This window comes from Chrysoperla carnea, chromosome 2, assembly GCF_905475395.1.
Source record: "Chrysoperla carnea chromosome 2, inChrCarn1.1, whole genome shotgun sequence".
Taxonomy (NCBI): Eukaryota; Metazoa; Arthropoda; class Insecta; order Neuroptera; family Chrysopidae; genus Chrysoperla; species Chrysoperla carnea.
The window spans coordinates 78575392-78591950 of NC_058338.1; the positions used below are offsets into that span (position 1 = coordinate 78575392).

At 28.3% G+C, this 16559-nt stretch overlaps 1 protein-coding gene across 1 annotated transcript in view; it reads left to right on the forward strand.

The window, feature by feature from the left end:
* The first annotated feature begins 9467 nt into the window (after positions 1-9467).
* Positions 9468-16559, forward strand: part of LOC123293530 (synaptic vesicle glycoprotein 2C-like) — a 91177-nt gene continuing 84085 nt past the window's right edge. Inside the window, exon 1 of the mRNA XM_044874388.1 lies at positions 9468-9600. The gene's annotated coding sequence lies outside the window, so the exon portion shown is untranslated. The remainder of the gene's footprint in view (positions 9601-16559) is intronic.

The following is a 16559-nucleotide window of genomic DNA, read 5'->3' on the forward strand; positions in this document are numbered from 1 at the left end:
AAATAAAATGAAACACAGAACAGTATATTTAAATAAATTTATGTTAATTTTAAGTAAATGAAAAATAAAGAAAATAATAAATATATATGTATTAAAGTGTAATTATTATATGTTAAATGTTGACAATCATTTACATTATTTAAAAAAAAAAATTATTTATGTTTAAAATAAATGTATATATATAAAGTATATTAATATAATCATTAAACCACAAAACTTTGGATATTTTCTTGAAAAAAATTCAATCATTAAAAATATCCTTTACAGTTTTGGATCGTGGTGTAATCCCTCGAATGTCAACATAAAAATAAAAGCTTAATATTTCAACAGCAAAACGTTAGATAAATAAAAAAAAATTCAAAAAGAAGTTCCAAACTCAAATAATAACTTAACTTTTCGCAAACTTTTGGATAATAATAATTATAATCAAAAAAACATTTGGGATTTTGATAAAACAAAAATAGAAGGTTGTAGAGCTAAAAAAAAAAAAGAAAACATTAGCTAAATTCAAACCCATTCGAAACTTTTCGAGAAAACACATTGAGAAAATGTTCTGTTTTTTGCCTTTTATTTTCTCGGCATGTTGACTCGAAGGAAATTTGATCGGGCCTCAAATTTTAGTTTTGAATGGTATCTTTTTGTAAAAAATTTTTTTTTGCAAAATAGATTAAGGTTTCCGCACAATATGTAAAAATGAATAAATATGCGCAACAGTTTGTTAATTTTTTCTTTGCGTTTTCAAGGTTTCATATTGCATCAAGAGATTAATTATACTTGAGGTTTTGGGACTACTCTTAACGACGAAAAATTTTTTTAATTGTCATTTAATGCTTCAGATTCTACTTTTTTACATTTTCGCAAATTGTGCCGAAATTTTTACTATTTTGCAACGAAAATATTTTAACAAAAAAGATACCGTTAAAAGCTAAAATATGAGACCAGAACGGATTTCCCATACAAGCCAAGAAAATAAAACGCAAAAAATGCGGTATTTTCACGATAAAACCGTGTTTCCTCGTAAAGTTTCGAACGGATTTGCCTTTAACGTTTTTTTTTATTTTTGAAAAAGCTGTTTTTCGCATCTTTCCGATTTTTTTAAAAAACTTTTAAAACTATTTTTCCCCTACTTATCTTGTTGAAAAACCGGACAGAATAATTATTTTTAATTTTAAATTATTTTCTTGTACTAAGGTATCTGCATTTTTTTTTTTAATATTAGAGATAGGCAACTTATACTACATATCAACATATAAATAGTGTAAAAAAAAAATTGTCTGATAATTTTAATCTACACTCAGTTTTCAAAACCATTTTTCAGATTTTATCCACAATTTCCTTTCTAGTTTCTGAAATTTACAAGAGTAAATTTTAACTAATTTTACTAATACCATGATCTTTTCTTAACCTTTCCTTCAAATGTACAGTTTTAATTTCTTAAATTTTTTCAAATCGTTGGTAAATAGTGGAAGAAACTGAGGAAATATATACTATATACATAAGACATTTTTTGTAAAGCGTTCCTAAAATAATCGGCCCATGTTAGAAAAGTTTTTTTAAAGGAATCACAACCTATATTTTTGAGCTAAATATAGGTCTGTAAATAAAGATTTGTATAAGCGTAAATAAATTTACAAAAATACAGCACGAGTAAAGTATGTATCATGAATTTAAATCAATCAAACTGATAGTTGTTGAAATTGTATAGATAAGTACTGAGTAACTAGCTAACAAACATTTTAAGCCACTTAATCATTTTAAATTATTGAATTAAGTAAATATTCTTTACAAATGCGTCGGATCTAATTTTTATTGAGATGTCAGCTGTGGTTACAAATTACAAGATGCTACAGAATCAATTACAAGATGCTACGAACAAAATTTTGGTATAGGTGTTCATAAAATCACCAAATTAGCTCATTTCCGTCTGTCCGTCTGTCTGTCCGTAAGCATGATAACTCAAAAACGAAAAGATATATCAAGCTGTAATTATATAATTGTATAGCGTGCGTGCTAAGGACGTAAAAATGGAAGTTGATTTTGTAAATGAGGAAAATAGCACAATTGAGTCTTGGGTCTTGTAAACCGTTAGAGATAGAACAAAAGTCTAAATGTAAAAAATGTTTCTTATAAAAAAATAAACAACTTTTCTTTAAAACATTTTTTTGTAAACATCATTATTTACTCGTGGAAGTGCAAATTAGGTTCGTAAATTATAAAGTATGTTTTATATGGGAATATCATTTATGTGTATGTGACACACCATAGTCGTGTTATATATACACGGCTGTGGCTATCTAAGAGTGACTATTGTTCGTTACTTACATGACGTAAAATAATCTATACATGGTATTTCAACAATTAACTCAGTGAATTTTTTGGTTTTTACTTGTTTATTAATTCTAACTAATATTATAAATGTGAAAGTAACTCTGCCTGTCTGTTACATTTTCATGCCAATGAAAACAAATTAATTCGAAATATTTTTGGTTTAGAGATTGAAGGGACTTATGGAAAGGACATAGCGTATATTTTGTTTTGAAATAGGAAAAATTTCTTAAAACTACCTTTTTCGCTATTATTTACCCTAAAATGATGAGGTTTATTCCATTCGACGCGGGAAAAAGTCAAATTAACAGAAAATTTCGAAAAACCCCTTCAAAAGTTCCTTTTTATCTTCTTTATATGATAGAAAGATGCGGATTTTTGCTTTCGACGTGAAATTGTACGAAAAAATTCCATGTTAAAAATTTAAAATTTTCACGGCAAACCATTACCCCTCTCCGAAAATCAATTTATTTGCTTTTTTTTCATACTTAATATAGCCTTTTTTCTCTGTGTCCAAAAGGTGGAAATAAATTCGGTGTTAACTGTTAAGTAGCTTAAGGGATAGCCATGTGGTAAAAGAAAGTGTTAAGTGAGGATAAGATTCCTTTTCTAAATGAATAATTTAGTGAATTAATTGAAATGAATCATTATCTCAAACAAAGTCGCGGAAAACAGGTAGTTATTGCAAAATATCTGCAAAATATATACAAAGTATTTCTGAAAAGTGTAGGTACAAAGTATTTCTGAAAATTGTACTTATAGAGTAAATTCTAGAAAAATTTTGATTCTTTTTTATAAGATACCTAAAAACAGATTGGAGGAAGCTTAAATTGGCTACGTTTTACCAAACGGCGGCACCTCTTAGATCATCAATCCATTTTTATTATAAAAGGGCATTATAAAATAATGGTAGAAGCGCCGGTCACATGCAATTTTATGACAAATAGATATGTTGAATGTAGTTAATTGCGCTTCCACCAATTTGAAATCTCTTTGCGAACTATCAAAAACCCAATGATTTTTAAAATGTTTAACAGATTTCTATCAAATATAAGATATTTGGAAAGCATTTTATCGTTTTATTCCATTTCTTTTTAATCTGATTTTTTCTAAACGCTCGATGAAAAAATATGAAACGGGAGTATAATAATATATAATAGAAAATGGAAAATAAGTATTAAGATTTTTCCCAAAATGTAAAATAAAGGTACATAGAAATAAAATTTGTGTTAAAGAAATCGTGTAATAGCGGCCTCATTTCACGATTTTTTTTATTTTTATATTGTCAATAGTTTAAGATTAAGAAGCATCAGGAATTTCTAAACGAATCCTCTGTATTTTTGGATGAAACCATTGAAGATTATGATGAAGATAAATATATTGAAAACATTATACCGTGTTTCAAAGTACCCTCGTAGTTTCTTCATTTTCGTAAGTAAAACAGCAGGTAAGAAATATAAAGGGTTTCTTGAAACTCGAAAAATAATTTTTATCGATAAAAAAGCTTCAAGCGAAAAATGTTGGGTGTGTAGGAGCACATCTAACGCAGACATTAAACTTAATGTAGGCACTCAAGCTCAATGAAAAGAAAAACTCATTCTACTCCATGACTGGTAATCGATAGAAAACCCATTAAGTTAGAAAGTTGTTTTTGATAAAAAATATAACATTTTTTGTTCGAAACACTTTTCCTCAAACTTACAGTTTAGACAAAAACGGACTGAAAAGTATTAACCAAAATTGTTATTTTGATAATTGTTTTTGCGAAATCTAGACACTTCGAAAAAAATTTCCAATAAATCCGATCGATGAGTAAGGCACAAAAACCCCATTTTCAAGTCCAAAGCTGACTAAATATGACTTTTTTTTAGCACAAAACTGCTTTAGGCATACTAAAAAATTTCCTTGAGGCAACCGATAATTTCTGGTTTTTTGAGATTAAATTGGGATTTCAGGCAAGAAATAAAAAATATATATTCTTTTTTATATTGAGTTTGAAGATAATAAAAAGGTACATCTAATAATAACAGAATGATTTAATCAAAAATAGATCGAGCTGTGATAGTTCGAATTTAAATGAAAAATTCCCAATTTTCATAAAAATAATGACTTTTTTCGGTTTTTTTGTATTTTGCGGACAAAATGTGTATTTAAGACCAATTTATTAAGGTAGTACCTACACGAAAGTGATATTCCAAGAATTTCTCAGCTCACTTGCTGTTAAAATTAGAAGATGATTTACCATGCCATACATGAGATATTAGCAATTAAAAGTGACGCAATTTGTACGTGTACATGGGAGAAGTGTATAAAAATACACAAATTTACAAATATTATATTTATTTACCAATGAATGACGTCCACCATCTCTATGAAAAACTAATATAATGTAGAATACTATATTTAGAAAATATATAAATAAAAATAAAAATTATTTACCATATAGTTTCGATAAAAAACTTAAATAAATAACTCGTTTTAGCGATGATTTTTGTGGAAAAGATATGAAGACTAATGTTAAAGGCATATGTCATAGTGTGTGTGTTTATATGTATACTAGAATCAGTAGTGAGGAACTACAGTCTTTTGAAAATAATATATGGTATATGTATAATAGTCATAGCACAGTTAATGCACTGAATGATAGTATTAGTCCAAAACTTTTTGACTGGACGGTCGCGGAGGAACTACCTTAAGAGATTGAATTAGTAGAAAATAGAAAATGGAAATTTTAATATTTTCAAATTATTGTTACAAATGAAGCTTATTAAAAGCGTCATGAAACACTATAAAGAAGTTATTTTAATGGCAACATATTTAATTATTATCGATTCTCAAAGTCTTTTTGTGTGGCTTTGAAATAGACCTTTTCATCGATTTGCTTTGTTTTGGACAGTTGTCAAAAAACTATTCAAACTAAGAAAGTTAAATATATTTTATCTTTTTCAAGCAGCGCTTTTTGACAAGGATAGAAGATATAAGATATGTCTTTACTTGATTGAAAACAGTCCGAAACAAAAAAGAATCATTTTGTAAATGAAAAGCCCTATTAAATACAAACAAATTAATTTCTTTACTAATAGCTAAAATAATTGTGAAAATTCATTATTCTGAAACATATTGTAACCATATCTTTTTGTTTGGTGACTCAGAGCGGAAATTTTTAGTATACTTGGATTATGTGTATATGTACCACTACCAAATCTTATAAGATACCATTGCATGATTTATACGCTCAGCTTTTAGACAAGATTCCTACAATGGTTGTTTAAATGTAAGATAATATATACCAAAAGTAATAGGGAATATTCATGTATTTTTTTATAGTTTTAATTCATTGCTTACAGCGTTATAATAAAGTAAAAAATATAAATACTGCTTAAAAATGTATTTAAAGTATATTTAAGTGTAAAAAAATATTTAAAATAGATTATAATTTTGAGATATTTAAACGCAGTTTTTTGGCGCCCTCTGTATAAGTACGTGATCTGTCAATTGGTGACAGTTCAATGTATAATTTACACTATAAAAAAATTAATTTCCAACACAGAATTTACACTCGTTATTATTAAGTTTTCTAATAAAAAGCCGTAGAATAGTATAATTTAATGAAATACCATATAAAATGTAAGTGATTAATATCATACAGTATGTCAACAAATTTGACAAGCCCGTACTATGATGTCACGTCCGTATTAAAATTTGAATTTCCGTTTTAGAAATTTTAAATGCCCTCACTGAATTTGTACTTTTATTAATTAATTTTAAGTAATTAAAAAGGTATTAATTACTAAAATAATGGTTTAGTTGAAATGTCCAGTCATTAAAGTTAAGGAAGAAAAATACTTGAACCAAATTTAAATTTCATGAATATTCCCTATTTATGCTTCATAAAAACTTACAAAATCGCAATGTCTCAAAACGAAAAAATTAAGGTATAACAATGTTTCGTGTTTTCAAGAAAATTATATAAAAAGTAAGAGTATAATTTTTCATTATCTTGTTTTGAAGATTTATAAAGTCTAAGACGAAATACACCCATAAGATAGTATTAATTACATTAATTTCATTAAAATATTTATTTATTCTTATCAATAACTGGGGAGCAAAAGTACCAAATAATATTGAAACAAAAATGATAAATTCATAAAAATAACAACTTATAGCGTATTTTATGGAATTCTTTACAGGAAAAAATTACTTATATCTTTACTTAAAATCAAATATACATAATATACTGTGTTCAAAAAATAAGGTGAACTTTGGATTTAAACTGCGCGCGTTTGTTGTGCATTATGAATTCCTTGAGCCCGGTCAAACAACCAACAAGGAATATTATTTGAACGTTATGCGTCATTTGCGTAACGCTATCCGCCTAAAAAGGCAGGAATTTTGGAAAGACAATTCATGGTTTTTACACCACGATAATTCGCCATCCAAATTGCACTTGACATTTGTGAAAGAAAAATTACATGAAAGGAACGCGAAGGTGGATACGGAGAGGCAAAACGAACTGAAGTTAACTGTTTCAGAATGAATTGTTAACGATAGGAATGTTTTAACCACATTTTAAATTAAATTTTGCAAATCCTACTTATAAAAAACGTTATCTGTTATCCTAATTAACCAGATATTTCAAATGTTTATTTGCTGATTTTACACGTTTAATGCATGATATCTGACAAAATAATTAATTACAGAACATCTATTTTTTATAAATTATATTAAAAATATAATTATTATTATTGTTGACGTAAGTAACAACAACTATCTTCAGTTCCTTTTTGTCTCAACGTATCCACCTTCGCGTTAGGTTAGATTAGGCTAGGTTAGGTTAAGTAAGGTTAGGTTAGGTTAGGTTATATTGGCTGTCCATGAAAAACACACTTAGGCTATAGAGCCTATTTTGATACCATACATGTGTTTTACCACCCTTTTCCGCTGATAATTTCATTTATCAGCTCCTAAATTATTTTCAGAGGTTGAGTGCACCTCCTTCATGCATATATCACGCACTACACCAGCCCATCATAACTAGTAATTAAATTAATTTTTGTTGCGCCGGCGGGAATCGAGCCCGCTACCCTAGGCATACCGACGGAATTGGTTACGCCTTAACCAACTGAGCTACCAGGGCGACAACTTTCATGTAATTGTTATTTTTAAAATTCTTTAAATGCGCTCTTGTTTTAGACTCTTTTACCCAGAATGAGGGAAAATTTTGGCGATTTCTGTAAACCATTTGAAAAAATTGTTACAATTTTTCTAGACAGCTCCGGTATATTTGTCTGCTCTATCCAATGTGTCCAATAAATTTTATGTTAACATTTAGGATCAGAAAATGATAGGAATAAAGCTTGCAAATGGTTAAAATAAGGATATGATTTTCTAAGAAAACAGGTAAATTTTCTGCCTTTAGAAGTTTTTTACCAATCGAAAATATAAAAATTTATGCCGCAAGGGCGTATGGCTCACAAAAAATATAAACCTAATGTCTATAAATGGTCAAGTAAGTTCAGGACCCTGAAAATGTAAAACGAAAACTTATTTTGTCATTATACCTTGGATGTTTTCACTTAACTGAAATAGTTTTTAGTCTTCTGCAAGTTTATAAACGAGAAAATGAGGCAAATTTAACTGAATCTTATATGGTCTAAAACAAGAGCGTTGCCAGCGGATGGCATATAGGGGTGGGGACAAGCTGATTTATGGAGAATAGGAAAAGTATGATATCAAGTTAAAATATAGGGCAAAAACGCAAAATTTGTTTTTTATTTTAAAATTCGACATATTTTACCATTAATTTATATGAAAACTGGCTTGGATCTAGAGTTAAATTTTGGGGTTTCACAGACACTGACTAAAATGATTTTATTTAGTTTTTCTACCCTTTATTCGAAATATATCAAACGCTTAGATATTTTGATGCTAAAAACAAAATTTTGATATAAAGATATTGTTAAAATTAACCTAATTAGCCCATTTCCGTTTGTCTGTCCATTAACACAATAACTCAAAAACGAAAAGAGATATCGAACTGAAAGTTTTATCGTGCTCAGGACCCAAGAAGTAAGTTTAAGTTCAAAAGTTTGGTCTTTTTGGTCTTAGATCCGTATAATCCATCTTGTAAGCCACAAGAGATAGAACAAAAGTTTCAGTTTAGAAAATGTTTCTTATAAAAAATCAAACTTTTATTTGAAAATTTTTTTCGTAAATAACTTTGTTTTCACCTCAGGATCCAAGAAATCCAAACTAAATTCATTTGATAATATTAATAGGAATAAAGGCGTACACTTTTGGGAGAAAATTTTTTGTTTAAAAATTCGTGGGTGCTTTGAGCCATTTTTGTGCATCTCTAGAGAGGGACAGCTTCCCCTACCTTCCTGCTCCTTTGGCGACGCCCATGGTCTAAAAATAAATCCCAAAAAACCTTTTTTGTAACGAATGAATTAAAAGAACAAACATAAAATAAAAAACAGAAGTAAAAACCTTGAATATAAAGCTAATTATCATTAGTATTTAATATATTCATTCATAAAATAATAATATTATTATTATATTACAACTAGGTACTGACCAGAAGGGAGAGTTTGTGCTTCTATGACCGACCGGGCCGGACATTGTGACGATTTTGATCCAATAAAAATTCCTCTTAAACATATACACATAATATAAATGTTAAAACGAATTACGAGGAGGTATAGTTAAAGTCATATTTGATAAATTCAATTATTACAAATAAAATATACCTCACAATTTGACCGACGTGTTTGCTCAATCATCAATTTAAATTTATTTATTATCATCATACATACTCTCATATTATTATTATAATGCCATATAGTACAACCATTGTTGTAGAGTTCTTCTAAATCAAGTATATAATCATCATCTATTTGTAACAGGACAAGAGGATATTGTTTTTGATTGTCGCTTTGTTTTGAGCCGACTCAACCGACCGACCGACATTTACAATCAATAAAAAGAATAGATTTCTTTTATTTAAATATTTTGCTTCAAAAATAATATTTTCTCTTTTATTTTTTGTGTTTTTTTTGGAATATATTAGTGCGGTTTTATTTTTATTGTTATAAGAAAATAACTTGTGGTTTTTAAGTGGTGATTTTTATTAATATTTTTTTTGGGCTTAAAAGAATAGTTTGATATTGAATTATCGAGTGGAATTAATTTTCGGTGCGTGTTGTTTTGGAAAATAAATGAAAAAATTTTTTCTACGGCATTTTTCATTTCATTCAAAGTACTTAATATCATGAGGTAAGTGTTTCTTTTTTTTTTTTTTTTTTTAATTTAGATTTTTGAGTATTTTATTAAAATTTAGTCAAATTGTAAATGGGTCTTAAGGTAAACATTTTAGATACCTTTTTTATGAGTTAAGGAGCTTACCAAATTTTTAATAGTCCCGTTAGTTTAAAATTGATGATTACTACTTTATCTTATTCGTTGTGTGCGTAGTCATGTTAGGGACAATAAAATCGATGCAAGCGCTTCCCGTGAAAAATTTTTGAGATAAAGAGGCTGTTATCACTAACTTGCAATTCTTTAAATATTAATGTTATAGAAAATGTCAAATTAAAATTATTGAAAAACACTAATTAATTAAACTAAATGCATTAAAAATTGTGAAAATAAGAAATCAAATAAGAGACATTAATATTAAATTTTCAATGTAAGTCATAAATGCCATCCATACAATTATATATGTATCCATGCAATTCTATAATTAAAGTAGTGTATCGTTGCCATGGAATCGCCTCCAATAAAACTCACGCATGGTGCGAATAAGAAGCTAATTATTTATTCGATATCAATTATTTTGTGCGTTACTCAACAAAGCAGCACATCCGATATTTTGAAACTTGATGGTTTCAATGCGTCGGCATACTTATCAAAGTCGACAGTGATAACAAGAGCTGAAAACAAAAATCATCAATTTTAAGCTGGCGGAGCAATTTGAAATTTGCCAGGCTCATCTTAAATTTCTTGTATTTTGCAACAAAAAAAATTATGTATTTTAATTCTTTTATTTCGAAAGTGGACTGTATTATTTTGTTTTAAAATCCTGTGTTTAATCTATTCAGTCGCAAATTAATTGATCAATTCTAGAATAAGAGTAAAAATGATATAGATTTGTTAATTTAAAACTTTTATTGCTTACAAAATTAATTTTGAAATTAATTGATTCAAAATAGGAAAATTTTACAAAAGCCAAAACATGATAGTTAATTATGTAGAAACAATTTTTAAATCGTTGGTAAAATAATGAATACCTATACACATCCTGAATGCAAAGATTTGTATACTGCCCTGCTCCAACACCACACAATTAATTTAATTTATGGTTTATTTATGAGACTTGAAACTTGTAAATTTTTCAAACAGGCTATTATTTGTAACAATATTCTTTAAAAATGTTCTTAATATACTTAAGGAAGATTAAGCAGAATTTTTGCTTGCTTTGTATTTTATGTTTGGGTAAGAAGATTACATTTGGCCATACTTTCTATTATAAAAGTGTGGCAGCTTCAATAAATGCTTAATTATACAAAAAATGGTGTTACTTTATTTATTACGAGAACTGAAAATGCTGAAAATTCTTCTTCAGTCCTCTATATTGTCAGAGTATTTGCTACTGCCATCAAGATCTGTACCGATGGCGGCTCCAGATATCCCCACGGCCTATAGTTTCGTGGACATCACGATTTTCATACTCGTTAAGATTTCATGATAAAAGAGAAATTTTTTATCGAAAATATCAACTAATAATAGAGTAAAAGCGTGAAGTTTCAACGCCATTTCTTTTCAGAAGTAGCTGATTTCGAATCCTTAGCGGATTATGCCCTCCTTGGCCCCTGTTGTCTTAAGCAACCAACGCCTTTCATGGTATCCCAAAATCATGAATTTTGACACTTTAACTCTACGTTTGGTTCATATCACAGCGCCAGTTCTGCTCATTTGGTACTCCGATCCACATATATATAATGATATATATATTCTCATATCCACATTATGCAACTATGTTTTTAAGCAAGCAAAATATCTCACTCGTTTCAATTTTGAGCAAAGGTTGAGGTCGTTATTATTCTCTTTACCGAACCAGACTCTATCCTGAAAGCCAGCTATCCTGAAAGAAACTTCGGAGTGAACCAGCTATTAGATAGTTCGATTAGTTTTTCGCCCCTTTACCCAGTTTCGACAGTCTATTTGCACGTCAGAATCGCTACAGACCTCCATCAGAGTTTTCCTCATTTCATCCTGACCAGGCATAGTTCACCACCTTTAGGGTCCCAGCGTATATGCTTTAAGTGTATTTTACACAAACATATTAGGAAGTCTCCAAACATAAAGTCCAGAGCGTAAATATGCAACTATTTTAAAATTAAGTTAGCTGTGACTAATTTTACTTTTCAGTTAGTTTGTGAACTCAATCACACTTCTAACTCATTGATTAATGATTACTCACATTTCGATCGATTAAATAATCACCAATATTATTTAGTTGCAAAATATTTCTATCGATTGATACTCTCATGTATTCATTAATGAATTATATACTATATTTATTAATTATCGGACTTATGTTATAGCTTGTTCAAAGCTACGCACAGTGAAGTCTTTATATCAAATTTCTGGACAAAAGAGAAAACTCAATTCTTTTGTTTTACATTGAAAGTTGTTTTTTGGTGTAGTTAGATAACCACTCCATCTCCAACAGGTCACTTGAGCTACCTCAATCTCGCTTCCGCCTATTATGTAAGCCGCAATCTACCTGGTCTTAAATAGTCTTTTGAATCAATTTTCGGCCCAGAAATTTGATATAATTATTCCACTGTGCTACGTGCTCATTCTTGTTCATAATTGTGAACCTAGAAGAAATGTATTTTATAGTAATATTCATACTGAAAAATTGTAGACTGTATGTGCGTGGGTTTAATCCAATAAGTACTTAGCTCATGAACAAAACTCAAGATAAATTCAAGATTTTGTCAATAAAATTAAACGTTACCTCGTGATATTATCTCACGATTCACGGCAGTTTAATTTTTTTAAGTAGCATATCGTGTGAAATGATATTAATAATGTCGCATTTATTATAGTACATTATAAAATTATAGCTATAATTTATATAAATAAGTGCATTTGCGAGTTTTCCACTAAAGTAAGTAAGTAATATAGATCTTACTTATAGTACCTTAGTTTGTGTGCTTTTCATTTGAAATAATTACATTTTTATGAAAAAATAGATGTAGGCTAATAAACATCTTAATAGTAGTAATATATTACTATTTGTGGTAATACCTACTTAAAAATTTAATCTATTGGAGATGAAATCTTCACATGACATTCATATATCATACATATTGCAGTAAGAGTACCTAATAGATCGTGGACCACAACATACTTTTAAATGATAAATACATACTTGAAATTTCGTTAGTGGCTTCTTTTTGACGAATCCACCAAACTTTCGTCGAAGATTTATATCGAAAGTACTGCGTTTTCAAATAAGCATGATGACTTCATATTTGAGATCTGAAAAAACGCAGAAGAGAATTTTTCGAACACTTTGACCACTTGATAACATTTATCATTATTAAACAATTCAGCAAAAGTGAATTATGTATGTATGGAAAAACAAAAATACTTAAGTACGGAATAATGTTCTAACATTAATAAAATACAAGCTCATCAGTGCAGTATTTTATTAATGTTATCAAGTGGTCTTAGTGTCCAACAAATTCCTTGCTGGATTTTTTCAGACCGATAACTCGGTTAATAAGATGTTTTCATGCTAATTTGAAAACGCAGGACTTTCGAAAAAAATCTCAGAGGAAAGTTTTGTAGACTCGTCTCGATTTAAAAAAAAAACCGTGATGTCTCACGGTCTATAATATAAACTGCTAGTTGAGGTTGTATCCATTTCTGAAACTTTAAAGTCGTCTAATTTTAGGTTTATTTTATTGTTTGTATTATTGTCAGGACTATTTTATCATGCGGGATAAAATAGCAAAATTGGCATATTTTTCAAGGTATTTGTTTAAGCACTCCTGTAATTTATTCATTATAGGATATGGCTTCGATAGAAGTATAAATCGAATTGATTCATAACACTTACAATGCTGACGGGAACAAGTTCAAATGAATTAGCGACAAGAATCGTTTTTTGTTTAGATACCTAATACATACAATAATAACTAATACTTACATTGGTAAGATTTCTTTGCGGCATTGTCTAAAAAAAACTCTATAAAGTTTCTAATCGTTGTGAACGTTATAACAAGATCGAAAAGGCCTACACAAATGCTAATCCAATTTCGAATTTCACTTGCCGAGGTACTACATTGTAATAATGTAGTTTTAGGGCTATAGACGTAGATTAAATTTTTTGTCAGGTGATAAATTTCGAATGATTTATCCGATCATATTGGAATTGTTACTGATGGAGAAGGGAATTTTGAGAGAAAAGCCTGTACAATTTTCAAATTTGTTCGGTTTATATAAGAAAAATGGATATGATTATAATAAGTTTCAACAAAGACAATGTTTACTACGTTAATAATAATTATACGCTTATGGAAATTATTGAATAGAGTATTATCGATAGTCAAAAATAAATTATGAAATTTGAAAAAAGTTAAAATTTATGTAAAAATATACTTAAATATTCTGATTTCGAGTCATAAAAGCACTTTTTTCTTTTAACATATTAAAATTAAAAATCGTGATTTTTAAACTGTATATCACGTGACCTAAAACGCGGGTAAGCCCTGTTGTGATGTCATAGCGATATGAGTCATAGACCATTTGCAATTAGTTCAGTGTAGATAGCTGGGATAATATATCCATAGATAATCAGTATTTATATTTATTATAATCAGGTGTCTATGAATATATCTGTCAAACTTATTTGTGTTATTTCGTATAGTGATACCAATATTACGTCATCAAATTGGATGCTCGCGTGTGTATTTTTCCGAAATAAATTTTTGGTGGCTTTTTATTAGCAAAATCAACATTTTGAAGTACTTTTTCAAAAATAGTGGAATACCCTATTATATATTTAATATCCATATAATTATTAAATATTATAATATGTAATAATTGAATTATAAATACATTAATAATATTATATATATATATATATATATATATATATATATATATATTGTTACGTAACTGCCTTGCGTATGGGGTCCAGGGGAAGATGCTGCCACCAAAGGTCTTTTATTTAGTAAGGAGAGACCTTATGAATCCTTATTAATGAATACGACTTTTGCATTTGATTGTTAAATTTATTCGATGAAGTTTAAATATTATTTATTTATAAAGTTAACGATGTTTGTTACAAATTAAGTTGAAGTAAAAACTTGTAAGTTGTTATAATCACTGTATTCTAACGATGTTGTTTCAAATTGTATAATCACTGTATCATTACGATGTTCTTTCAAGTTGTATAATCACTGCATGATTCTAATTAATTTCCAATGTCTTTAAATACAAAATTTCTAGGTCAGTATATTAAATATTCTGACGTAAAAATGAAAATATTAAATGTTAATTTTGCTGACAAGAAAATATAATTAAAACCATGTCGTTGGATTACAACTTAGACCTGAATTCACTTATTATGATTGCTAACATAAGTAACTAGCTTAATGAATAACTATTTTAAATCAGGTTATTTAAAATATTATTACTTAATAATAATAATTTGATTGATTTAATGTGTTAGAACCACGTTTTTAAGGATAACGCTGTCCAGGGCCTAACAAATTAATCAAATTAAATATCAAATATCAAATATGGTGGAAGCGATGCTAAAATCAGGAGGCCACCTTCCCTTATTAGTCACGACTAATTATTTGATCGAATAATTTTTCTTAATATATACGAATATATGAAATATTCGATTTGATTTCTAGAGAAATGAAGAAGATTTAACACAATTTGACTAATCAAGGAATTGAAGTTGTTTCATGTCTTAATATAAGTATAAATAGATTTCTAGGGAAAATAATGAAAAAATATTATCTTTGGGTACCGCCTATATTGATTCAAGAAAAAACTTTCAATAATTAATCAACTCAAAAATTATTTTTAAATAATGCTCTCCTGAAATTATAAAAAGACTTTAAAAGTTTCATCGAAATCCATGAAATTGATTTTCAGATGTATTCGTTCATACATAGGAATAATATAATATGTATTTAGTTTGGATGTACAATATTGAACATACCTTAAAAGTTTCAAATATTTATACACATATATGAAAGTTAAAAAATGACCAATTGTATTTGTATTTCTTATAAAAATTATTGCATTCTTCATCTTAAACATTATATTACATCCTGTAAGTGTTTATATTAATATCAAAATCAGCTTCCTTTCAATTATAATTTATTATATTTATATATTTATTCATCTTAAAAAATATATTTATACAAATAAATAAAAAATTACTACTGACCATATACGGCGGCTAATGCATTCATTTTACAATACAATACTAAATAAATGTTCAAATATTATTTATTATTGTGATAGAAAATAAAGTAAATTGGACACTTTTTACCTCCACCAAAAAGTTGTGTAATAATACGTAAAGTTATACTTGTAAAACAAACGAAAGAACAGAATGAATTTAGGTCAGAGAAAGCATGGACTGACTAAAGTATCATTCTGAAGACTCATTGTGGATCAATTATGGGAATAGGAGATCGAACTAAATTTTAATACTTCAGTTGAAGAGTTCTCACTTCACGAATAGAAAAGTACTAGTACTTTACTAGTAGGCAAGATATGAACGTTTAAAATCCCTAATTATCACCCCATAAAAATTACATATAAACCTGCTGTTTTGCAAAAAAGAGATGGACAACCTTTGAATGCAATCTTTGATTGCTTATAATTTCATCACTTTCAAATTTTTTCATGGTATCAAATCTAGTTTTAAATTTTTATGGATAATATGGCCAATTCGACATCAGAATTATCCTCTATTTCAAGTGACTCTCTACTCTGTCTTCATAAACTTAGAAACGATTTTTGTCAGCCTCCATCAAGAGAAAATTCAGGAAGGTCTGTAGTCTTTTGAAATTCCAGGAAAAATTGTTAACTTAGTAAAAACTCTTTATATAAGTACTCTATCTATATGAACTCTTCAAAATTAAGAAAGGGGTAAAGTAGAAGTGTATCGTTTCTCCTATTATCTTCTT